Genomic DNA, 16,629 nt, shown 5'->3' on the forward strand with positions numbered 1-16,629 from the left:
TTGTTCAGATTCAATCGTGCATTTTTAACCGAGTTGGTACAGATTACCTGCGTTATGAGAAGCTGGGAAAGTACTCCATACTTAGATGCACGTTGGACATTGGATGTCTGGTGTCGCAGTGTCTATAACACGAATGAACACGAATGGCTTGAGGGTAGTTTCTTTGTGAACACCGAGACAGAAATGAAGTGGTTTTTATATACTAATGATGTGGTTGTCAGGTCTTACAGTCAAAACGGGGGGAGTTTTTTGTTTTGTATTTAAATCCATATGACAATTTCAAACCTTGGTATCTTTTCATTCAAACCAGATGTTATTGTTAAAAGTCAGTGTTTGACATTATACCTTCCTCTGTGCCACTCACAAAATTAAGGGTAGCAATATTTATGTAATCCGTATAGGAGGCACGTTTTCCCTTCAGGACAGTCGCTAGTTCTTTCGCATGGTTGCTGAAATGCAAAATAATCAGTTATGAAAATTGTTATTTAGTTTTGCTCTGGTTTACCCTGTTATTTTCTGGAATGGCTAATGCAGCCGAAATCAAAGCGAGTGCAAAAATTAAATAAAATGACACCAACATGTTGCTTGTTTGCCGCGGTGAAGATTGGTGAAAGGGTGAACGTTTTATAGTAAAAATTTCGAAACCCGGTGAAAAAATAATTTGCCAAGGAATATTCCGATTTTCATGAAAATTTTCTGGTTGCTGTACGTGGATATGTTAATTTTAGATAATTGGTTGGATCCGGATCAATTTTGTGTTATATGTAATTTTTAATGGTGGTTTACTAGCGATAATGCGAGACCAATTCTAAATATGGGTTTATACAAGGCAGAAAGTTTCCTCGATAATGGATAGTTATTATATTATTTCTGTTTGAAGTGGAGCTACGAAATCGTTTCCTGCCACATATTTAGGTATTCAGGAGGTTTCCTATTCAGCATCGTTTTTATTAAAATCGATGAATTATCTGTTTATCTATTCGTCCTTTCTTTAATGTTCAATGGCTATCGTTGACTCCTGCTAGAATGTTATGTGGAACTCCTACTCGGTAAAACCACTATGCATCGTTCATGCCCTTGCGGGACTCATATATGGTGTCTCCGAGTGACATCAAAAGGACAAAGGGTAGTATATTTCCCAGGGCGAAGCGCGAATTGGTACCCACGATGGAGCATAAAACCTGGGAAACGCCTACTGAACCAACACCAACAGGTCTACTACCAAATCCTACTTTCACCACCTCGCGGTGACCGCTGGGAGCCCCTTCTTAAGGATCAGTTGCAGACGGAGAAGGATGCAGACGAGTCTCCCGCGCCGAAAAACGAGACAAATTGTACTAATTAGTCCTTCAGGTTGGGGTTTGGGTAGGGCTGACAACCCTAAATTGAAAACAACCCGTTACGAAGCCACAAAAGAAGCCTCGGGCTGGATTGAGAAAACAACGGCGAACCCAGCAACTACAACAGAATAACGATTTGCGCATTTTCTGATGGAACGTGTACTCCCTGTACAGAGATTGAGCTGCCAAGCAGCTAACCGATACCCTGTCCTTCTATAGGGCTGATGGAACAGCGTTGCAGGAGATGCGTTGGATGGGGACCGGTTTCCTGGAGGAGAGCCACTACACCATATGTATTATAGCGGCCATTCAGTAGACCAAGTGCTTGGAGTAGGTTTCTTAGTCAGTCAAAAAATGAAACCTGCTGTTATCAATATAAAATATAAGCGAACGGCTATGCACTCTTCCCATGCGAGTCAAAATTTCGAAAAATTAACTTCATTAATGTTCACGCCCCTACAGAGGAGACTGCAGAGTCGGAGAACGATACCTACCTAACACTTAAGCCATCCATAACACAGCCCTACTCAACACCTATAAGGGGAAAATGGATGCCGCAATAACCGCGAACAACAGAAAATCTGGAGATGGAGCTTCAGTAAATGATCTTCATAATCACCGGAAGAACGTTATCATAAATACGGCCACAAACTTACTTGGCCCCAGCCGCAAAAAGAGTAGGAACGGCTCGTTTGACGATTAATGTAAGCTAACAACGGAACGGAAGAATGCTGCATACCGAGTAATGTTGCATTCTCAAAGGACGCGGGCATGCCTGGAGACTTATCACGAAATCCGGCGAGCGGCGAAGCGAAATCACAGACGAAAAGAGGAAGCTTGGAAGCACCAACAGGTCTGTGAACTAGAAAAGTACACGGAGCAACCGCGTCAAACGCGCAAGTTCTACCAACAAGTCAGCAGGATGAAACCTTATACACTACGATGCTCATCCTGCGGAGACGAAGAGGGGAAATCTGATTTCCGACAGAATGGACATATTGGAGCGATGGGTTGAGTATTTTGATGAACTGCTCAACAACCAAAATATCGGGGAGTTGGAGGTTCCGCCAACTGAATACGACGACAAATACTGCCACCACCAAGTATAGAAGAAGCAGTCCGTGCAATTCATAAGCTTAAAAACCAAGTTGCCAGGAACCAATGAAATTACAGCCGAATTGGTTACATATGAAGGCGACCAATTACACTAAGCAGTTCATCAACTTGTGTTCAAGGTGTGGGACAGCGAATCAATGCCTGAGGACTGGCATTGTCTGTCCCATATATAAAAGGGGAGATATCATCTGTGCAGCAATTATAGAGATATCAGGTTGCTGAGTCGGATAGTCCCATACACCTCGAACATCATTGGCCCATATCAAAGAGGCTTCACTTCAGGCAAATCAGCTACAGATCAAATTTTATCTCTGCGACAAACGATGGAAAACTGCGGCAAGCGATGGAACCATCCTCGGCTGAAAATCCCATTTTTTTGTAAAGCTCCTTTTGCATGAGTACAAGGCTATGCTGGAATTCTCAACCCTCATCTCTACGTTCAATCTGCCATTTAGCTTCGGATCCAGGATAGCATCCAGATACCCAGATACTTACCCGCGGGACGTGGGGTTTGGGTACCCTTGTATTGGTCGTGAGTAGCATCTCTTGGTTTTTGTTGGATTTATCCTCAGTCTCCATTTTGCGGCCCATAGAAATATATTTTTCAACGTTCTCTCCACGATTTCATTCATAACCGGGGGATACATTCCTGACGCTAATATCACCAAGTCGTTGGCATACACTACTACCTTGACCTCGCTCCTATCCAATTTGCATAGACTTCGGTCCATCCCATACCCCTTCAATCCTATTTGGGTTAAACTCTCTTTTTGATGGCTTAGTACTAAAGTTATTGGATGTGTCTTCTACATCCAGAAAGGCATGTAAGGTATATTGCTTGTATTATAGCGGCCGCCCATTCGTACTAATAACCTCGTGAAGAGCGGTTTCTGTAGATTCGCCTTTGAGGTAGGCATGCTGAGATTTAAGGAATGCTATTCTCTCCATGGTCGTCCTTAAGTGGATCTCCAGGACGCGCACTACCGTCTGCCACACGAAAAAAGTGAGGCAGATTAGTCGAAACTCCGTTGTCGATCCATGGCACCGCCTGCCCGCTTTAGATATAAGAACTACTCGTCCCCAGAAGTGTAATACGTACCCAAATGAAATACAGCTCCGAAAAATTCCTACAAGCCACAGCACAACCCTTTCTTATTAACAGGGACTAACGGTTTCGTCCAGGGCAGAGGTAACTCATCAGACGCTGTCTCCCCTGCGCCCTGGGAGTAGCGTGACCGTAAATGGCAACAGATGGAAACCGCTCCTTTATATGCTCGCAAAACACCCCAAGGGTGCGAATTATATCCAAGGGAAACCGCCAATAGTTTAAGCCTAAGCGGTCCTCGGTAATTAACGATGTGATAATCTCACACGACTAGGACTGCATGCCCTCTTCATGGGCGAGGAACTGGGAATGGACAAGCAGCCTCAACGTCTCAACAGAAGATTTCATTCACGGGTCTTCCGACTTTTTAGCAAGCGATGCGTCTTCTATTATATATTTCTTGATCAGAATCTTACTGAATCTTGTAAACTTGCTGATGCTTACAGTTCAGCAAGGACCGCTTTCTGGCAGTGTTGATGGCCTTGCTGGTCAGTTTCCTGGAGTTAGATATAATTTCATTCTGACACTATAGTAGACATGTCTTTTTGCTGTATTTTGCAAGAGCTGAGATTTTGACGGCGATTTCGAACGCCTTTTCAAAGCTCCGAACTTTGACTCCAGTTCGTCTGTCATGCCAATATTACCACCGGAGAGTTTGCTCTTGATAACTTGACCAAATTCCCCACTGCCGATCCTCCTGAGATCTCTACTGCGAGATTTCGAATCGAAAGTATCGAACTGTGCTTTGAGAAGGATCTCTGGTTTGACAGTTTCCATCAAGGACCTCTTCAAAGTCATGACAGTTCTCTGAGCTGGAGAAATGGAAGGTTGGTGTACAGCTCATGTTATACACCGATGGGTTTATGTTAACACTAGAATCATAGCGAGCTGCCCCAAGGCGCATTACTGTCGCTGTCTACCAACGGGTTGGCCTTACTCCTTCTGATGATAAGTGTCTGATGTTGGAGTTATTCGATCGTAAGCCACATTCTCGACTTCTGCCACACTAACTATGCAGGCTAGTTTCTAGTGAGGAAATTTGGTCTAGATCTGTTCAAATCAGTGTCCGTGTGTGTGTGAATTAATTGTGAAATATATTTATTCTGGAGCTTTTTGATGGTACAGCCGTCTCAAATCGAGGATTCCTGTATTAATGTCCGTTGATGTTTTCATCTCGGAGATGCAGATTTATCAGCGTTACCTTTAGCATGATCTGCTGATCTGCTTGCGAGAGAATTGTCAGTTCTCATCAGACAGTGGATGCTCATCACCTCGAGCAGCTCGTTGTCGGCATCGACCGGAGCCAGGTCGCCGGGATGGCGGAGCGGACTGCTTCATCTGACTTCGAACTGTAGTTCGTAATTCGCCTTTTTCAGTACCTCGAGGCATTTTCCATTCAGTTCGAAGAAAAAAAGGTTGACTGTTCACCTGGGGTTCTTCCTCCTCGAACATAATCTAGTCGTTGATGAGGATCCCGGAGTTTGAAGATGTAAGTATTGGACGAGCCTGTTCTTATCCATGAAAATCTTCTGCAATCAGATGCGAGCCCTTGGCTTCATGGGAATTTCGTCCTGTAGGAAGACCTTACTTCACTTCTGACTGATCATTACGATGTACGATAAAAGAAGATCCTTGAAGATTTGGTCCTCCCATGCAGATCACAGACCACCTGGGAGAGAAAAAAAGAAAGGGAATGCATCCTCCACATTTCCTTCAGGTGCACGTCTCTATCGGCACTTTCCCGCTAACTGAAATACCATTCGCCAGTGCAACTCGTAAATGACTCCTGGCCATTGATAACAATGGATCACACTCAGATGTTTTGCCTCTCCCTCACCTTATGCAGGCACGTCTCCTGGCCCCATACTGAGATCGAATGCGCATGAAGGCAGCCTACTGTTCATTGCTAAGGCGTTCATTGATGTATCCGTCTAGCATTTGATGAGGTCTTTCTTGGTTCATCGTTCCGGCGTCTTTATTTTTCCCAATCTTGCTCAGAATATGGATGGCCTTCGGCAACTGACTCTTGAGCAGGACTCAAGCGGATACCCGCTTTTTCGCTGGCTTTCCGTGGTCGACATTCTTGTTGGACCTTATTTCTTGGGGAACAACCGACGTCGCAGATTTCGGAGTAGGAGCATTCTGATTGGTACTCGCTGCGTCCAATTCGACAACAATGGTTTCCTCGAAATTTCCATCTGGAGGTCTTTATTATTCTGTTAAGGGAAAGTCGCACCGCGTCCTTGAAGAACTATTGTGCCCCTTTTACTGGTTATAGTGTACCTATTGATTATAGTATCTCAAGCAGGCCTGTAACCGTTAGGAACTTTAGTATGTTCCCCACTTCTAGATGTTTCAGCTTTGCATCTGGTATTAAGTGTTCTCCCAGATGTCTCGACCTACTTTGCACAAATGCCGGACACTGTCACAGGACGTGTATAGAGGTTTCGTCCTCCTCCTCACAAAACCTGCAGGCAGTGTCCGTAGATATCCCTAGCTTCCTTAGGTGATAGTTCAGCCGATAATGACCAGTGAGAATTCCCACTATGATCCGGAGGTTCTTTTTGGTGAGGTTTAAGCAATCCTTTGTACGCATGGGTTCGTATCCCCCAATAAGCACCCTGGACTGCTTCATCCCTGGTAGACCCGCCCAATATAGTTCCCTCAACGGTTTCTCTTCGTTTCTTAGATTCATAGCCATGAAACCGTTTCCGATTCCACAGAAGGGTTCTGGCCCGTGTAAAGGCATCCCTGGTCCCTTCTTGGCTAGTTCGTCCGCTGCCTCGTTGCCTTCCAACCCAGCATGGCCTGGAACCCAAAGTATCCAGACCTTGTTGGACGAACCGAGTGTATTCAGTCTCTCAAGGCATTCCCATACCAGTTTAGAGTGCACCTGGTTGGACCTAAGTGCCTTGATCGCTGCTTGGCTATCGGTGAGAATAGCTATGTTCTGCCCCCTGTAGTTCCTTTGCAGATTAAAGGAGGCACATTTGTCTATGGCGTATATTTCCGCCTGGAATATGCTAGTGTACCTGCTCATTGGCTCAAAGTACATTTTCCTTGGACCAATGACACCGGCACCCGCTCCCTCTGCTGTGAGGGATCCGTCAGTGTACCAAGTAATCAGTTGCTGGTTTAAGCTGTATGTCGCAGCCATGCTCTCCCAGTTTGCCTTGTTACTCCAACGTGTTTCAAACTTCTTATCGAAGTGAAACCTCGTTGTCATGTTGTCCCTCGGTATCAGTAATTTGGGATAAGGCCTAGAAAGGATATCAATCTTCCTTCGATTTAGGCAGTTCCTGAATATTGATCTCCTTGCCTGCATCTGTATGTGCAGATGGAGAGGGATTAATCCCAGAAGGACCTCCAGGGATGCCGTTGGGCATGTCCTCATTGCCCCACTGATTCACATGCAAGCCAGCCTTTGGAGCTTATGTAATTCCCTGGCTTGTGTGCTGAGTTGGGTTCTTTCTGCCCAGATTACTGTTCCATAGGTAATCATTGGCCTTACTATTGCAGTATATATCCAAAGTAACATCTTCGGGCTGCAACCCCATTTTTTTCCTGCTATGGATTTACAAGTCATCAGAGCCCTCGTGGCTTTCCGACAAGTGTTTCCGACATGTGTCTTCCAGAGTAATTTTTGGTCTAGCGTGATTCCCAAATATTAGACCTCTGTTTCTCGCTTCACCTCCATATCATGTAATGTAATGGCTTTCAGGTGATCCAGCTTACGCCTCCTAGTGAATGGTACTATGGTGGTTTTGGTTGGGTTGATCCGCAGTCCCATCTTTCTGCACCAGGCACTAGTAACCCTTAATTCCCCCTTAATCTTCATATTTGCCCCTACAGATTAAAACAATGTCGTCCGCGTAGCCCTGGACTTGTATTCCAGTATTAGTTAACACGTCCAAGAGTTCATCCACTACCATACTCCACATCAGCGGCGATAGTACTCCACCCTGTGGACAGCCTTGAGTGGTGTTCATGATAACAGAATTTGTACCTGTTTGTACCTCTATTTGTCTGCTTTCTAGCATTTTGCCCATCCAGAGTGCCAGGGTGTTTCCCACTCCTTTGCGGCTCAGGGCATCCTGCATCTCTGTGTGTTGTCGAATGCTCCTTCGATATCCAAAAACGCGCACAGTGCAATTTCTTTTGTTTCTATGGCATCCCGTAGTACCTCTGTCAGCTGATACAGAGCAGTTTCAGTTCACCGTCCTGCTCGGTAAGCGTGTTGACAGTGATGGAGGGGATTACGCTTTAGAACGTTAGTTCTAATATAGTTGTCTATGACCTTCTCCACCGTTTTGGAGGTCTTTGCTCTGGGTTCCAGCGCAGCGATGATGCGGCTCACGCTCGCTACTGTTTGGGATGAAGAAGATTCCCGGGCTGCTCCTCCGGTTCATCCACTGTCAGATTCGCTTGCTCTTAAAATATAACCAACAGGCAAACGGATTCTCGGTCGAATGAATCTATTCCCAGCCCGACTCTGCAGATCCTTGGCCAGTCCAGTTTGAGGCAATGTATCCAGAAGACGAAGACCTGATTTAGGCTGGAAGGGCGATGTGTTATTCAAGGATCAACTAAAGAGGACTACTGTGTGTGTGATTTGGTGACCACTAACCCCGTAGCCCCGTAGTGTCGGTTGAAATCAGAAAACCCGGGAAAGCACGCTTAAAGGACGGAGACTTACTAACGCAATAGAAACGGGCCAGATTTCCAGGAGCTGAGGAGGTCAGTGACTTTCAAAGGTTCCCTAGATTTGTCACATTGCGATGTACTTTAAAGAAACCTCGCACTGAGTGAGAAAGAGAAGTTGGTACTAATTTCGAAACCAAACCAGGTCAAGTCAAGGCGATTCTTCGTCCCAGGAGCCATATCTCTTGCATGTATCGTGTATCGTTGGCGAACGTTCGAGTCGATAATCCACAATACGCTTGTATCAGTTACAAGAAAAGACAGCGGTATCTCGGACAAGTAGTTTGGATTTCGTTATAATTTTACATTAAAGGCGGTAATATAGGAAATAAGTTGATTAGCTATCTTTGCCGAAAATAAGGTACCTAATTCAAAACTCATTTGAGTTTATAGGAACACGAAAGATAATAGTTAAGTTCATCACTGGTATAAATAAAAGCCAGGAGGCATGATATTATTTACGTTTGTTGATCACTTTATCTTAAAAGCCTTTTTATCTGCTTTTTATGTCCTGCTAACTTTGAGCTAGTGTTTAGGCTTTCGTTGCGGCCAACAAATCTTTCCACCGAATGCTGCGTAGGTACATCTGGCGCCAGGCGGGCAATCCTTGTTCTTCTCACATTCATTCTGAAAGGAGAAATATTTGAGCAGTTACAAAGGATTCTGATTATACTCATATCCTACCTTGGCAAGAACAGCTGGTGCAACCAACAGTAAGAACAGCGCGAACAACAAATGTAGTTTGAAATACATGATTCCTGAAGACTTGACAGGGCCGAAGAGCAAGGTTCATATATAGGGAAAGTGCGCGATAAGGCATGAAATCGATTCGATTTTCCTGAATTTCCATGTCAAAGCGTATTTATTTCAAATTATAAACATGAATTGGGAAGTATCGGTTATCACAAAATGACAACCGGAGCATTTCTTGATGCTACTCATGCTAAACATTTTAATAGTTTGTAACTAATTATGATAATGAACCTGTCAGTGTGCGAGTTAAGCTGCATTTATACTTATCAGCACGTAACGTATACGGCCGTAGTGCAGCAGACATAGTTTATTAGTTATTCTTTCCGATTATTCTCAAATGTGCTGTGCGTGCCTCTGCGTATACGCTACGCTCAATGTCTGCAAATATGAATAGTCAACTTAATATATGAAGGGATATTTTTGTGTTTGCGATGCTGCGTACTGGTAAGTATGAATACTGCCTTAAACGGATGCATGTGCGCCTCGCGGTCAGTGAAGTGTCGCAGGAGGCCATGGGCCAAATTATTGAGCTTCAGCTGACGGTGACCATCCTCGTGACTAGCGGCACCAGTGGGAGCTTTATGTTCAGGAGGTAGGTCTTGAACTCATTCACGGTCCGCCAACCAAAATGTGCGATCAACTATTCGTACGGTGAGGACCACAATGAGTCCTGCTACCACCGCATTTTTGCCGAGAAGCAAAGAATGTACCAGCTCTCTCTTCTCCACTATAGATGGTCCCAAAGCTCAACGGAGAATGGAGGCCATGTCGCGATTACAGACGTTTGAATGCTCAGACCATCCCAGGCCACAACCCAGACCATTCATCCACGACTTTGCGCAGCCTCCCTATCTGCCGTGTTTTCACGACCTTGAACTTAGCCAAAGCGAAATGTCAAATCCCTGTAGCTCAAGAAAATATTCCGAAGACGGCAATATGCACACACTTAGGATTCTTCGAGTTCACATGGATGCCTCTTGGTCTGTACAGTGTGGCGCAAACTTTTCAGAGGTTCATTCACTCTGTCCTGCGAACGCATAACTTTTGTTTCGCTTCTTCCTCGCCACTATAATGGCATGCGAGGACTCTTCGTGGTCGCAAGTCCTGATTTTCGTTCTATTTGGCCTACCTACAGCCCATCGTGTATAGTTTGCCGCCAGTACGGGGAGAATTTGAAACTACTTAGCGATCCTGTGCTCGATACCAGGTCAGCCCTTTCCAACATTGGGTTTTTTCGTTTGCTCTAGGACACCGTGGCTAGATTAAAATCACCCCCACCATTCCGTCATTTATCGACCAAGGCTTACACCCTCAAGGAACCGGGATGTCTGCACACACGTCTCGGTTCGCGTGGATACTTCTCGGAGGCACCCATATGAGGGCCCATATGAAGTATTAAGTAGAGTGGAGCACTTTTCTAGGCACGACATCGACGGCAGGCCCAAGAACGTTGCCGTGTCCAGGTTAAAGCCTTTTATCCCCGTGCCTAGGCACCATATAGCGGCAGCCTACGGATTTTTTTTAGATCTTACGGTTGAGTAGTTTCTGAGAATGGGTCCGTGAAAGAAATGGTCCCTTTCGGCCACCCACACTCCTCACCTTTTCAACAGATGTCAAAATTAAGAACGGCTTCGAAAAGCACTAACCAAGACCTGTCATGTGATATCCCTCATGACTATATTTGGTGAAAAAAAAGCTTGCAAACTCCCTATATGGAAATTCAGCCTTAAGTTCGACTTATAATTATGTAAGTCACTGTATGCGAGAGTGTTCCCACCTTTCCACCGAATTTGGTGTCAATTGCTACTACCGTTTCCGAAAAAAATGCGTGTGACAGACAAACGGTTTTCGAGCTAGAAGGATCTGTCAGCCATCTAGAGGAAGACTGGACTTCGACAAGAAACGGCAAGTATATGTGAATGTTCGAGGTAGGCTTAAGCAGGCTACACGGACCAGCAAGCGAACATGCTTCAAGGAAATTTGCGCAAAGGCAGACCAAAGTCCCCGGGTAAAAGAGTACAGGGTGGTTAGGAGAAAATGGGAGGGTAAACACCACAACTGACCTGCCCGCATCTTCTGCTTGATATCGTGATGGCGCTCTATCCCCGGATAAAGGGGAGTGTAAACAACCTAAGCAAGCATTGGACGTCTACACCATACCTGCTGTAACTGAGGAGGAGCTTGCGCAAATTTGCTGGAGAAATGGTGATAACAAAGCACCTGGTCTAGATGCTGTTCCCAATAGAGCACCGAAACTCGTTGTTAAGACCAGACCAGACTGGTTTATCAGTGTATTTGAAACATGCATGGTAGAAGGAGTTTTTCCCGACCGGTGGAAGAGGGAAAAACTAGTTTTGCTTCCGAAGCCGAATAAGCACCGAGTTCATCCATCATTCTACCGCCCGATTTTCCTCATCAACATGGTAGGAAAGATGCTCGAAAGGACATATACAATAGACTGCTCCCTTGCATTGAATATAAGGATAGATGCTCGGAACCACAATTTGGATTTCGACAAGCCCACTCAAGGATAGATGCCGTAGACGTTGTTTTGAAACTGCCTCGAGACGTGATGTCGTCTAATAAATGTTAGGCCGTGTGTGACGTTGAAAGTTACTTCTCGGAGAGGACGCTTTGGTATGATATAGATGAGAGATCCAAGCAGTACACCGTCCCCACAGGAATACCACAGGCTTCAGTGTTGGGTCCTCTCCTGTGGAACGTGATGTAAAATAGGGTCCTTGTCCTTCCCGTTCCAAAGGAGGCCATGACAATCACTTTCGCAGATGATCTAGCTGTGGTTGTCGTCGCGAAACAACCTGAAGATGTTGAAGTGTACACAAACGAATGATCACTTGGTCACCTGATCACCTGAAACACTATGGCCACAGGCGCTGCCGGCAGCTTTATTGGAAGGAACACCTTGAGGTCTCACCAGCAGAAATTGTCTATGGTGTATCGCTTCCAATTCCGGGACAGTTTGCCCTCATGCTCGCGAAAAGCATTGTTTTCGTAGCCGACCTTCAAAGCGTTACGATTTGTTCCAGTTTGGCATCACACTTCTTTTTAAAAGATTCCACACTTACGGGTTTGTGTTCCGTCGCCTTCATACCGCCCGGTGCCCCTTGGAACTTTATTTTGAAACTAATCGAGTTGCCCGTCGTGTTAATGATCGCACCTTTGTCCCAACATAAACCGCATCCGACGCATCGACTTTGATCTTGGGTTGACCAAATTAGTCAGCCTCATGTTCAATGTTAGCGATCAACGGATTAGTGTCAACGCAATTGCCGAGCTGAATACTTGTTTTTAGGCTTCTATATTCTCTCTTTCAGATCCACCACTTTTCCTAGGTACAGGCGTCATTAGTTTTTCATTTTCAGTCGCTGAACTTGTCTTGTCCTTGTGCTTATTGAGGAGTTTATTGTGCAAATGATTCATTCAACTATTCCCGCAGCTTATTTACAAGTTCTCTGTGGTTCCTTCATGCGGGCTAATCTCTGCTGCTCCCCGCTTTCTTGGCTCCGATAAAAATGGATCCTGAGCTTTCTTAAGGTCCTCTTCTGGTTTCAGGCCTTCCTTCAGGTAGTGCAGGTTCCATTTAGCACCTGCGCCACTGAGACTTGTCTCCTTCCTGACGTCTGATATATTTATTTCAGACGTGCTGGCTGCTAATCCCTGCGTTTTAAGCAATGGCGTTTGTTGATTGTTGTCCACGCAGTATACCAATGTTAACCTTGGATCCACTGCTTGACGTCCCAACTTCTCCAACTGTAATTACCTAGTTCTCAGTATTTCGGAGATGTGCCCCCGCCAGGTTAACTAGTTTGTGTGCGGTACGGGGTCCCGCTTTATTGGCTGTAGTTTTCTTATTTTATTACGGATACTTATTTGATTGTCATGTATGTGGGTTAGGAGGTCCGTCGTGCATTGCCCCCGTAGCATGGTAAGCTCTAACTTACTTACTGAGGCGACCAGGGATCAGTGAGGCTCCGTTCGAGTACAGTTAGTTACCCCCGACTGCAAACTATCCAATGGGCACGGTTTGCATGACACCCTGGACTGGGGGAGGTGTTTTTCGACTCCCCAGTCTAGATCCGTAGCGTTTTATTAATATTAGGGTCACCTCGTACAGGGTGTGGCTATCACAATTCACTAACGGTCTTGGTAGACGAAAGGTTTGGCGCCTGAAAAGCCACACATTGCCCTAGAGGAGAGATAGCTCACCCTCAAAGAGAAATAGGTTGGCCTCAAGGAGCTATATTACGCGTCAGTCTATCCTGCAGTGCACTGCTTGACCCCAATTTGTACTTAAGTGGAAGGAAAACGTTTGGTCACTTTACGTTAACCCTTAAAATAATATTATTTCGGGTATTCCTCACTACTTTCCGCACTCTCTGAGGCAACCTCTCCGCTTTCTTCTGAAAGGTTGTTATATTCAATGCGAGATTAGCTAACTTTCCCACTAATGAGGTTCTACTGTAGCTGGGAGTTTGGCTGCCCATTTCCTTATATCAACGGCACTAAGTTTGCAAAGGCTAGTACCCCAACAAAACTTCCCTATCTTTGCCTTTACGATTAGCTCCTTTTCTGGACATCTTTCCCTGCAGCTACTTTTTTAAAGGGTCCGCACATTGAGATACCTGTATCTGGTCTCTTTTCGGAAACTTTAAAGGTCTGATTCCGGAGTAGTTTTAAATACTCGCATTCCTTGATAATTTTCCTATTGCCAATCTTTCTAAACGCTCGAAACTTGACCTCTCTTTTGAGGATGTGACCACGCATCTAGGGGCAGTGAACATTTCTCAATTGACTTGCAATTAGAACTACCCTTTCAACATGTACTATGTCCTTGACGTTCTACTCGGGATGTTTAAAGGTTTTCCTCCATTTTTTACTTACATTTATTCAGTTGCTATAGCATTAAAAATCGATAATAAATCAACTGAATTTGTGCAAAATTAGCATTTCCCATTACATTGCGGTGTTGGCAATGAATATGATTTAAATGCGTTTGATATTCGCTTTTAAAATGGCCCTTCGTTGTGCCTAACCAATGGCCGTTCAGTTGAAATTATGCAAATCGTTATTTATATCCAATTCCATTTCGAATAAACTTTTCACGGAACACTTGCCCAACATCTAACTGTGAGGACAGTAAATTGTTAACATTTTTAAAGTCCCCAGTGGGGAGACTGCCTCAATTTGCTTTCGATTCCTCCATTTTTCCTGTCCTATGTAACGCTTTGCATACAGGAAGACTCAAATAATTCAAGCTTCCGGCTACGTCCGTCCTTGCACTCTGCATTTATTGGTTGCTCCTGTGAAGCGCTTCCTATCAATTTAAAATTGGGGTCGGGTGAAGTTCACAAATCATGTCCCAGGCACCGACACATCCGTTTGCAATTTTTCATATATCCTTCCTGGAAACGTGGTGAAATTCCTTCCTCTCTTCCAATATTGCCATCTAATGTATAGCTCCCGATTCGATTGATTGATGCAGTCAATCAAATTAACTGTTCGTTCAGTTTTCATTGTCGTGCGTGTAACAAACAGATTTTCCACGCTAATAGAAAATATTTTCTCAGAACAATTTCAAGTTGATTAGAACTTGGAAATGCTGATAGGCTTCTGATTCGGCTGCATAATCGAATTCTAATTAAAATATTAATGGAATGAAATTCGTAGAATGAATACTCGGTCTATATTACCAATGCCTTCTTGAGAAATCGGTAATTGACAATCAAAGCCAAAACAATTAAGAGGTTATTGTAAGGGACCTTCATTTTCACTCTCTGTGCCTCCTTTTTTAAATTCAGGATCATATCCAAAGCCCATGCCCCGGTGAGAGGGTAAGCATAGGTCATTATCATAGTCTTGGCTATTGTTTGGAATATGAGGGATCCTAAATCAACATCCACTTGATGTTGGACCAGATCAAATGGGACCAATTTACCTTCATGTTCCTTGGTCCACGGACCCCTGGTTTGGGGCATAGTACCCAAGCATTCAAAAAGAGGTACTAGCGTTTTCGTCCGGAGCAGAGGCAATTCATCAGACGCGATTATATAAAGCCTCGTTTTCCATCTGTTGTTACTTTCGGTCACGCTGCTCCCAGGGCAGAGGTAAGTCAGATGAGTTGCCTCCGCCCAGGACGAGCCCCCTTTTTGAATAGTGTAGGCGTTTGAATCCTTCCATGTTCTCCAATAATGACAAGAAAAAACATCGGTGACCAAATGCCACCTTCACGGACTCCAAATTGAACTTGAAACTCTTCCGAGGCTTTATCTCGACGCAGTACGTATCATTTCGCGCTATTGTATGTCGTTCTGATTATATCTGATTATATCTTTTCAGATTTTTAGGTAGAGGTAAGTTCTGAAAATTGTTCCGCAAAAGAAATGAGCGATCTTCAGCCCCCGCACTACCTTCTTTTGAATTAAATATCAGAACTGAGGCAGGCATTGAAAAGTATCAATCAAGGCCTTTCACTGGATACCTCACATAACTATATTCTGTGAAAAGAAACATCTATACCCCGTTTTGCATGTATGGAGAGACACATGAATTCAGAAGATGGGCAGAAACACATCGCCAAAGCACGAACCTCGACAGGGGTAGTGAAACCCAATGGAAAGGAAAACACTGAATGGACGGTTACCAATAAAAAGGCGAAAATGAAAGCAAAAGTGCGAATTCGCCAAGAGACCATTATTATCTCTAGCAAGGGCTATCTATCTTATACGAAGATACTTAATAGGGTCAAAGCTAATACCGATCTAAAGGAGAAACCCCCAGAAAGGGTTTCTCATGTTTGAACGGAAAAGATCCAGCGTGGGCAGAACTGTCTGGTTTTGCATTCAAGTTAAAAACTAACTTGGAAAAAATGCTGCAGTACGTGCCCAAATTATGAGATCTTCATAGAGTGCAAGGATCTCGATGAAGTGACATCGAAAGGAGAAATTTCAACTGTCTTGACGGAACAATTCAGGTTAGAAGAACTTGTGGCTATCATTTTGACAGAAGACAATGGCGGTGCTCAAACAGCCACGATACGATGAATAGTGGAGGTAGCGCAGAGCTTGTTGGCGACTGGTAAAGTTCGGATTGGATGGGTAGTCTGCCTGTTTTCCTGGCCAACGATGCCGATGTAAACAGCTTTCTGAAGGGAGGTCTGCCTCAAGCGTAAATCTGATCTTTGTCAGCCCTATTAACCACTGGCGCGTGGTATGTCCTAGTGCGTCATTCTCATCACTAGAAAATCCACTTTGAACTATTGGGGGAGCCACAGGGCAGAGAACCATCATGCCCGAAACCGAGACAGAGGTCATGCTGATCTGCATAAGCTTTGGTTTTCATAGAGGTGTGCTTAAACCAACCTAATAAAGCAGGCGCTTCTACAGAACGAGCTATTCATCTGATGCAATATATCACCAAAGTATGTGACGCGCCAATGCCTAGGAGATGCATACTCTCCAGGAAAAGATCCAATTAAAGGTGAAATAGTGAACTGGTTAGAAAAGTGATTCAGAGGGCGGTAGGTGGAATCGATCAAGGGCAGAAAGAACATACCCATAAGGAATACGCAAAACCTTCAAGTTCGTCATCCAACGA

General features: G+C 44.5%; 1 long non-coding RNA gene across 1 annotated transcript; it reads right to left on the minus strand.

Moving 5' to 3' along the window:
• Positions 1–242: 242 nt before the first annotated feature.
• Positions 243–633, minus strand: LOC119652714. The gene is made up of 2 exons (XR_005249583.1): positions 506–633; positions 243–449 (listed from the first exon to the last, which is right to left on the minus strand). It is a non-coding gene; the product is annotated as an uncharacterized LOC119652714 (long non-coding RNA).
• Between the last annotated feature and the right edge of the window lie 15,996 nt (positions 634–16,629).

The sequence above is a fragment of the Hermetia illucens genome, chromosome 3, assembly GCF_905115235.1.
Source record: "Hermetia illucens chromosome 3, iHerIll2.2.curated.20191125, whole genome shotgun sequence".
Classification (NCBI taxonomy): domain Eukaryota; kingdom Metazoa; phylum Arthropoda; class Insecta; order Diptera; family Stratiomyidae; genus Hermetia; species Hermetia illucens.